The 9832-nt window shown below is 47.9% G+C and overlaps 1 protein-coding gene across 10 annotated transcripts in view; it reads right to left on the reverse strand.

Moving 5' to 3' along the window:
• The window catches only part of OGDHL (oxoglutarate dehydrogenase L), a 113874-nt gene extending 108070 nt beyond the window's left edge, over positions 1 to 5804 (reverse strand). For 7 of the 10 annotated variants that reach the window (XR_014175565.1, XM_081955349.1, XM_081955344.1 and 4 more), the window contains exon 1: positions 5114 to 5189. The gene's annotated coding sequence lies outside the window, so the exon portion shown is untranslated. Of the gene's footprint in view, positions 1 to 4697; positions 4785 to 5109; positions 5190 to 5769 lie in introns of those variants that run through there. The other 3 variants (XM_081955346.1, XM_081955347.1, XM_081955345.1) reach the window with 3 other exon arrangements.
• Between the last annotated feature and the right edge of the window lie 4028 nt (positions 5805 to 9832).

The raw sequence follows: 9832 nt of genomic DNA on the forward strand, positions 1-9832 counted from the left end.
AGCTCTTGGGGACCAAGAAGAGAATGGAGTAAAATCCCGTCCCTTCCTGGCCCGGGGGAACTGGCTCTATGGTGTTTATTTGCAGAAGATGGTCAATTTCTGCCTGCATGAGGAACCTTTTTACAGGGTTCTTGGCCAGAGGGCAACAAACAAATGTTCGTACTGGAAATGACAGGAATTCCAGTGTCAGCCCTCATGGTGTTCAGGATCCACGAGTCCATGGTAATTCCCTCCCAACGGTCTGCATAAAGTTGCAGGTGGCACCCGATGGGAGGGTTGCTCTGGCGGTCATTTGCCGCATCTGAACTGGCGGTTGTTGGAACCCCCTCGAAAGGACCTTCGAAAGGAGCCCTGGTTGTGTTGTCTGCCCCTGGAGCCAAAGGTGTTTCTGTCCTGGTTCCTATCACTAGGCTGGTTGTAGGACCTCTGATAGGGAAAGGATGAGGTGGATGCCTGGGCACTTTCCTGTGTCCAAAAGGTCTGTTTCCTGAAGGAACCAGAACTTTTTTTCTCACTCTTTTTGAAGGTAGAGGGAAGAACTTTCCATTTATCCTTTGTCTCTATCATAAATTTCCCTAGGGAGTCCCCAAAGAGAAGCCCCCCTTTGAATGGGGCTGAAGCCAGCTTCCACTTGGCCTTCATGTCCACCTGCCAGTGTCGAAGCCACAGTAGGCAACGTGAAGTCACATTGGAGGCCAGCGCTCTGCAGGCAAACTTCGCTGCATTTAGAGAAGCAACCGCTAAGTATTCCACGGTTGTAATGATCTTAAGATCATGCCGCCAGATCAATACAGCCTTCAAGGGAGGCTTAGATCTCAGCTGGCGTAGCCAGAGCAAGGATGCCCTTGTGAAGAATGAGGCAAGGCGGATGCCTTAATCGCCCAGGCTGCCGCCTGGTGCGTTTTATGACAGGCCTTTTCAGATCTTTTGTCCTCCGCCTTAAGGCCCTCAAATAGGTCTGCCGGAAGAGTCGAATTGGAGGTCAGAGAGACCACTGGGGCATCCACCTCGGCAATTTTAACATATCCTCCAACTTTGGTTCCAGAGGGTACAAGGCCTTGTCTTCCCCACTGGGGTTGGCCAGAGTACCTGGTTGTACCCATTGGTGCTGTACCACGTCCATGAACAAGTCAGGGACTGGGATAAGCTCCGGGTCCAGGGCAGTCTCACTAAATAGCCCTACTTTAAGGTCCTGGGAAGTAGAGGGAATGGCCTTGTCCTTAGGTTTGGCCCCGAACTCCATAGAGGCCTTGGCCTTGTGTAAGATAGCTTTAAACAATGGTTTGAAGAGGCCAATGAAAGCCGGCTTATCAGGAGGCATGTCCTCATCCTCCGATAGTTCAAACTCATCCGCAGCATCCACCTCCCACACAGAGACCTCTGTGGTAACAGAAGTGCCTGGGGAATCGAGGCCGCGGCTCCTACTCTCCGCTTGGGGGTGTGCAGCCCTAGGGGTCCTGCCACTTTTACTTTCCTTTTGGCGCATGGCCTCAACCACTCCCTGGGAAATAGCCTGGGCTATAACCTCCCTCATTTCAGCTGAGAGAGCCGGCCCTTTGTCCTCTACAGGCCTAGGCCTAGAAGGGGTTCAGCATCTTTCTCTAACGGGTGCCATGGAGTCCTCCACGTGGAGGCAACCCTGGAAAAGTTCCAACTCCTCCCTTACTGAAGAACTAGGCGAGTCTGGGTAACCCAGGGAGGCTGCAGGAGAGCCAGACAGGGAATCTCTACCACTGAGAGAAGGTGATTGATCCTCTCGATCAGAGAGAGACTCCTCTCTCTCAAGTCTGGGCAGTGGAGATCCCGGCCCAGCCTCACAGGCCTGAGGAGGATGAGGGGCCTGGGGCTTACTAGGCCTATCCTTTGGGGTCTCCTGCTTCTTGTCCCCCTGGTGTTTAGGGCCCCTCCTCCCAGAGGAACTGTGGGAAACCTTCCCCCCTGGGCCCTTATTTCCTTTTCTCACTTGGCCTGAGGGATCTGGCCTGCTGCGCTTCGCAGATGGCCCTGCCAACTCTTCCCATTGCTCCAAACCTTCATCAGCCATAAGTAGGGTGGATGGACCGGATGGAGGATGAAGCAGCTGCAGGAAAGGGCACTGGACGCTGGCCAGCCGGCTCCCAAGCATCCGCAGATCAGGCTGAGGCTGGAGGCTGGATAAGGACACCAGGACACTCCTCTGCCACCCCCCTAGGACAAGGGTTGTTGATAGGGGAGATCAGGCCTCGGAAAGGCCCTCACAACCCCTGGCAGTGATCTGCGCTGAGGCGGAGAGGTGCAAATAGCTGCGGTGGTCTGCTGCCGTCTGCCTCCCAAATTCCTCAAAAAAGATGGCTGCTGCGACTTTCGCGCATTTTTAGACGGCCAGGGATGCAGCCGGCAGGAAATTAATTAGCGGCCGTTGGAAACCGCGCCAAAGCGTCACTTCCAAAATGGCCACCGCACCCTCTCGAGCGTGAAGAGACGCTAGGGAGTAGATCTCACCAATTTCTTCCCGAAGAGCGGCCAGAGATGCGCGGAGAGCGCCAGTCATCCCCACACTCGCTGGCAGCCACCAGACCAGTAGCCTCAGCTGTTCCACCCGCTGCGAGCGTAATGCAGCAGGTGGGGCTCGACCGTTGCTTCAGAAGACAGCTATAATCCAATTACTTTCAAAACAAAGCAACTAAAACTCAAGGTAAAAGAAAAGGGAAAAATCCTAATAAACTCCTAATCTAAATCCTATTCTTACTAATTTCTCCTGGAGAGCCCAGCCTATCTGTCCAATGACTGAGAGCTCCCCAAAACTAGTCCTATCGGGCGGACTGAGTTTTTAAAACTGGACCTAAGGAGGCAAAGGAGGCGTGACCAAGGGAAAAAATCAACTCAGTCCTTGGGCAGATAGGCTGTGTTAACCCATGCTTGGACTCTCCAAGCAGCGCACAGGAGAAAAGATAAAACAGAAAATCTAAAAAGAGTTTGATGATAACTCATTCCCCAAAATTAAATTAAAAGTTTTAAATCCTGATGATATTCCCAATGGGACAAAAACTGATCCCATTGTGCTCCATGGCCTAAAACTATCACCCAGTAATACAAAGGCAGCAGTTGGACAATAAATGGATATCCACAAACTGCTAAGAATAGTTTGGAGCAATACCTCAGCAATTTTTGCATCCACTTTGATTTTTAAAAAAAAGATATATAGTTGAGCCAACCACTAAATTCACTGCATGTGGGGTAGGGATGGGGAATACCTTAATCCTTCCTCAGTTTCATTGTTTTCAAAAACAAGGCTTCCAAAGGCACACCTCAACTGAATGCACTGGTGATAAATTGCAAATTGAATACAATAATTAAATGTATGGTGAAGTATCTGGTTTAGGTATCTGTCTCTAAATTGGTCTATCAGTCTTCCAACTGTGCCCTCATCATCGCTGAAGCTAAGCACTTGGCACCCTGTTGTCTTCTTCTCTTTCCTGACATCGAGATCATGTCAAGTATTAGTATCACTTTATAAAACCTTTGTAAGATCATATTGGGTAAAATTCTGCATCCAGCTTTGGTCACATTATTTCAAAAAGATGTTTAGATTTTGGAAAAAATGCAGAGAAGAGCAAGTAGGATGATTAAAGGCCTGGGGACTAAAACATATGATATGAAGAATGGTTGCAGGAGCTAAGTATGGCCAGTCTAGAGAAAAGAAGGACTAGAGGGAACATGATAGCAGGTATTCCAGTATTTGAGAGGCTGCCACAAAGAAGAGGGAGTCAACCTTTTCTCCAAAGCACCTGAAGGCAGGACAAGCAGCAATGGATGGAAACTTACCAAGAGAGCAGCAACTTAGAACTAAGAAGAAACAATCAACCAATGGAACACCGTGCCTTCAGAAGTTGTGGGTGCTCCATCACTGGAGGTTTTAAGAAAAGTCTGGATGGCCATCTGTCTGAAATGGTACAGGATCTCCTGCTTGAGCAGGGGGTTTGACTAGAAGATCTCCAAGGTCTCTTCCATCTCTATTCTGACTCTAAATCTTTCCCAGCATTAGAGCTTTCTTCAGAGACCAAGGTCATCACATAACATGAAGTAGAATAATTTGACTGTTGTGCCTCCAGTGAAAATGCTGGTTGATTATCCATTTATTCTTTTTGTCACTGTCCGTGGTACTCAGGACTGTTCAACACTAAAGTTCTAAGCATCAGTACTCTTCCTATCCTGCTTCTTTGAGATCCAACCTCTGCTTCCATGGAGTATCAAGGGTAATACCACAGTTTGCACAATTCTGATTTTTTTAGATATAAGCACATCATAGAATTCAAATATCTTTTTCAAGGCCTTCATAGCTGCTATAGTTAAGCGGTAGTCTATGCATTATTTTTACTGTTCCTTTACTGTTGATGGTTGATCTTAAAAGGCGAAATTATCCATCATTTTGATTTATTCGTTGTCAGTTCTAAGGCTATTGTTCCACCCATTGCTATTAGTTTATATTTATACAAAATTACAATTCCAAATTTCAGAAGAGCCTTATTCTTGGATCATTTTAATACACTCCATGTAACAGTCTTGAACATTTTTTAAAAAAATTACTTAGGTAGTTGGATTTGCCATTGTGATAATGGAATAATTGAAATCACAACTCATGTTTTTCATGTAGCCATTTTTACAGGCCTCCAAACTCCACTAATAACTACATTTTCAGGGCCCTCAGATTGATTTACCTTGAATGGCTCACTGATAAAGTAATCCATTGCCTTAAACAGTGAAAAATATGGCTTTATGGTATGTAAAATTCAGCAAGCGAATGTTTGGTCCTTCTTACTGCTATGCTGTTATCCCAAAGGTTATCCAAAAGATATTGTCAACAAGTCAGGACAGAAGCCATGAAAAAGCAAAGCTTCAATTGTGATGTCACAAATCCCAATGACATTTTTTACTACATCCTGCTGACATCGCTGCTTTGTGCTTTTTTGTTACAATCCTTGATTAATAACCATACCTAAGAATTCCTTCCTTCCTCTTTCTCATCTATCCACTAAACATCTACCAAACAACCGTCCACCCACCCACCCATCCACCCACCCATATGCAGCAGATCCATCTATGTATCCACATCCCTCTGTACTTATCTACCTACCTACCTAGCCCCCATGAAACAGGGCCAGGCCTGTTGGGCCTCTTTTCCAGCTGAGACTCCAAGGCTCCTCGTCCTCGTTGTCCCCCCTTGGCCGCCTAGAAGTCCCCGGACAAGCAGCCCCTGAACCTCCTGTGCCCCTCTGCCCCACCCATCCTCCCTCTGGAGCCCATGGGCTACGGTTGGGGGATGCTGGGAGGCTGCCTGGAGGAAACCCCGGCCCCAGATACTCTGCTTCTTGCAAGGCTGGCGCCCTTCCCGGTCAGAGAAGGCCCTTCCCGGCCCTCGCCCCCCCCCCCCCCCAGCAGCTTCTGCAAGGAGAATGCCTCCTTCCTGAGGGAGGGGGAGGAGGGGCTCGGTTGCCCTGGAAACCCAAGCTTCTCCGCAGAGGGAGGGAGGGCGGGACCGGTTGCCGTGGAGAGAAGCGTCCGCGCGGGCAGAGGGCGGGTCGCCTCAACGGCGGCGCTCAGTTACCGTAGCAACGCGGTTGGAGGGAAACAGGCCGCTGGCCTGCTTTGCGGCCTACGTCACCCTCAAACGCGGCTGCGAGGGGCTCCGGTGCCGCGGGAGCCTGGCCGACCCCCTCCACGTATCCTACGGGGCTGAGACCCCGCAAACGCCGCGCCCCCCAAGTCGGGACGACCTAGGGAGAGGCCTACCTGCCCGCCCGCCCGCCGGGGAGCCGCTGTCCGCTGGCTGAGCGGTGCCGGAGAGGCTGCGCATGCGCGTCTGGCTCAAAGGCAGGCGCTTTGGGGCCGCCGAGTGGGCGCCCGAAGTCCAAAAAGCTTGGGGTTTGTTTTGGGGTGGTGTTTTTTTTTCAGGATTCGTTCCACTAAGCGCCTGTTCCTGGCTCCTGCAGGGTGAGATAGGTAACATTACATAATAATAAGTAGCAGCTCAACTTGGTTGTTGAGATCCCAGCAGGAAAGAAAAAGGGGGCAGGGAGAGGCTATGGGTTCCACCCCAAGATGACTTTGGTATGTTACCCTCTGATGCCAGCCTAGAAATTGAATAAGAATCTTCCACTCTATGCCAGATCATCCTTAGTTCTACAAGGGAGGGAAAAACCACGGCCTCTTCTCTGCTTGGATATTCAGCAATAAGGCCACCAGCAATACTTGGCTCCTGTGATTCTTTGTTTCTTGGATTTCTTCCTCCGAAACACAATTTTCTGAGTACATCATGTTGGTGTTTGTTTTAGAGCAGTGCAACAACCCATGCAAGTCCTCTCATCCATGGAACAGCTGAAGATTGCCACCTCCTCACATGCATCACAATTTGGGCTAAGATTGGAAGGCAACGAGGAAGGAGAAGAACGTTTTCTCAGCCTCAGGAGATGCAAAGGAAACAAAATGGTTGCAATTCATCCAGTTAAGCTAAAATCGGTTTCCTACAGTCATACTAGTGGCAGCGATGAAGGAATGTCAAAAGAGGCATCGGGGAATTGTTGCATGGGGTATGAAGGAGAAGAATCCCGATTGTCAATATTACTTCACAAGGATTAATCTGTTGCAGAGGATTTGAAATAAGAAACACGTATCTTTGTAAACATCAGAAAGAGGCATTTGCACTCTCCTTTTCTGGAAGAGTAACCACCATCATTGAACTTATGGATGGCTTCCAACAAGGAGAAGGTTGACCAAGAAAAACATCCTGGAAGACTAGGGAAATTATACTGAGTAGAACTCTTATCAGTTGTGTGTTTTTCAATGAGTAAGGTGCTGAAATCCAATTAATTAATCTTTGCCTCTTGAGGACTTTGATCTTTACACATCCTTGTGAATTTTCAGAACTCCGAATGATGATACGAGTCTGGAAAGCCTCAGGAGGGACTGAAAAACCCTTTAGGCGAAGGAAAGCTGTGTTTCCATTACTCATCACAGCTGTTGGACAGCAAATGTGAAATTGCTTCTCTAGAGGCCTTCACTGGCCCTTTCAGGTAGTCTTTAGCATGATTCAGATTCAAATACTGGTGCCTGGAGCAGCTTTTGTTTGCTGAAATGAAAAGGAATGCCTTAGCATCAGTCTGCCAAAAGGAATGGGTCAGTTGCCATTGAGTTTGCTACACGAGTCAGCCGGGATGAGTGTAAAATGTGTTACAAGTCCATTTGAGATTATCAGCTGTAGAATTTCCATTCCTTTGGGTTTAGACCAAGCTCATGAAAGCTTATGTTGTTTAATAAAATGTGCTAGTTGAAAAAGATACTGATTTAAGAAGAACAGAATAACAGAGTTGGGAGGGACCATGAAGGCCTTCTAGTCTAACCTCCTGCTCAAGCAGGACACCCTATACCCGTGATGGTGAACCTATGGCATATGTGCCAAATGTGGCGTGATGAACCCTCTCTGTGGGCTCACGTGAAGTCACCCCAGCACAGCTCTAAAAGTGTTTCTCTATCATGTTTCACTCAATCAATTCCAATTCTTGCAAAAGAAAAAGATCTCATGAATTTGGAATTGATTGAGTGAACATTTTCACTCGTGTACTTCACAACACGGAAGGTGGGGTCCCATCCTCCTCCTGAAAGCCATTATGACGCGGAGCTACAATGCCACCCTGCGTTGGGTTGGCAAAAGAAAAGCAGTTTCTTTTCCTGCAGAGCTGCCGGTGTTGGGATGCCCCGACTCCCCACCAGTCAGCTGAGTGTCGGTGTGCTGCTCCTGGGCTCGTCGGCCTTCAGACATCATTCCCACCACCCAGCACCAGTTCAGGGGTTCCTTCAGGTGGGAGAGAGAGAGAGGCACAGAGAGAGGGGGGAAGGAAAGAAATGATACTACAAAAGGTTTTTTTGGTTATTGTTGCTAAACATAATGTTTCAAAAGCAGAAAAAGTCACCCCAAAGGAGTTTGTGAGGGTTGAACACTGAGAGACACAGATTTCCTCTGCCTTCTGCGTTCCCATCCCGTGCTGAAGCGAACCAAATGGGCTGGGGTCTTGCCACTAAGTGGCCCCACCAAGCCCGCTTGGAAACTCTGCTGAGCGCAGCTCCAATTGTTCGGCAGACGCATCCCTCTCGGCCACTGCCAGTACCACAGCGGTGGCGGGGAAGGTGCTCGGCCTGGCTTCTCCACTCTCGCAAGCCAGAGGTGGGGCTCCACACTGCCGCCTCCCACCCAGAGTGTCACGTTTGTTTGCTTGCTGGTGGCCTTTGAGGAGGGAGCTGTGCTCAGGCTGTCTGCGCCCCCCGCTGGGGGAGAAAGGAAGAGGGAAAGGGGGGGTCTCCCCGACAGGATCCAGGTTGGAGTTGCCTTATTTTGTGTGGATCTCTAATGCTTGGCTTTGCCTTCCAGCCTCCACTCTCCCTCAACAGCCCAAGTGGTTGGATTCACATGACACGTGAAGCTAGATAGGAGAACATGGCTAGATGGATGGATGGATAGATAGATGAATGGATGGATGGATGGATGGATGGATGGATGGATGGATGGATGGATGGATGGATGGATCAGAGAGGGGGGAGGAAGGGAAACAGAGAGAGAGGAAGAGAGAGAGAGAGAGGCAGGGAAAGAGAGAGGGAGGAAAGAGGGGGAGGGAAAGAGAGAAATGACATTACAAAAGGTATTTATTGTTGCTAAATGTAATATTTCAAAAGCAGAAAAAAAATGAAGGGGTATAAAAGTGCATTATGACATTTTTCTTAGAACAATTAGCTGAACTCTGCATTGTTTATCATTATTTTAGGTAGTAAGGCTGCATTATTCAGGGTAAATTGCCATGTTGGACTTTGCGATAAATAATGGGTTTTGGGTTGCAGTTTGGGAACTCAGTCTCTAAAAGTTTCGCCATCACTGCCCTCTAGCATTTCAGACCACTGCTTGTCCAATCTCTTCTTAAAAGCCTCTAGTGATGGAGCACCCACAACCTCTGGAGGCAATTTGATTCCATTGGTTGATTGTTCTCACTGTCAGGGAATTTCCCCTTTGTTTGAGATTGGGTCTCTCTTTCATTAATTTTCATTCATTGCTTCTTCTGTCTTCAAATGCTTTTGGGAAATAGTTTGGCCCACCTCTTCCTTGTGACATCCCCCCTCAAATATTGGAAGACTGCTATCCTGTCCCCCCTTCTGTGCCCTCTTTCCTTTTCTTCCCCACCACAAGCCCCTTTCCCACATTATGCTAGCCCAATTTCACAGCGGGCACATGAGGAAATGCCACCTGGGTGCTCAACTGCTCCTGCCCCCTTGTTCATTTTCACAGACTGACTAACACAGCTCTCCTCCTACAATTTCTAGGAAACCTCACTGAAATTCTCTATATTTGTCACTCTGTTGAGATGCCAATCTGATTATCGTGACCTCTGGCTCTTATAGAATGGCATGTTAAATTTCTCTGATCCAAGGGAAGCAATCTAAAATCTGTTTTGTTGTTGTTGTTGTTGTTGTTGTTGTTACTTGCTGCTGTTGTTAGAATCCTTTTAGTCAAATAACTTTCTGTACATCAGCATATGGGAAAGAAATGTGCTTTTCTTACATAACATTTCTCTAAATATATTTAACGGGTTTCTTTTCTACCTGTTGGCTGATCTACAATATGCCAAGCATTATCCTTTTAATCTAGATTTCATGTCATGTCATAGTCCTTTCCTGACACATTTTCTTTAGTATTCAGGAGGCCATTTCCTCATATTTCTTTTAATATGCCTGTTTCTTTATCCAGGCTGTTTCCTATTTGCAAAAACAATCAACTGGGACCAGCTAAGAACTTGAGAGAGAGTGACTTTGC

The sequence above is a fragment of the Natrix helvetica genome, assembly GCF_964273705.1.
Source record: "Natrix helvetica genome assembly, chromosome: 5".
Lineage (NCBI taxonomy): Eukaryota > Metazoa > Chordata > Lepidosauria > Squamata > Natricidae > Natrix > Natrix helvetica.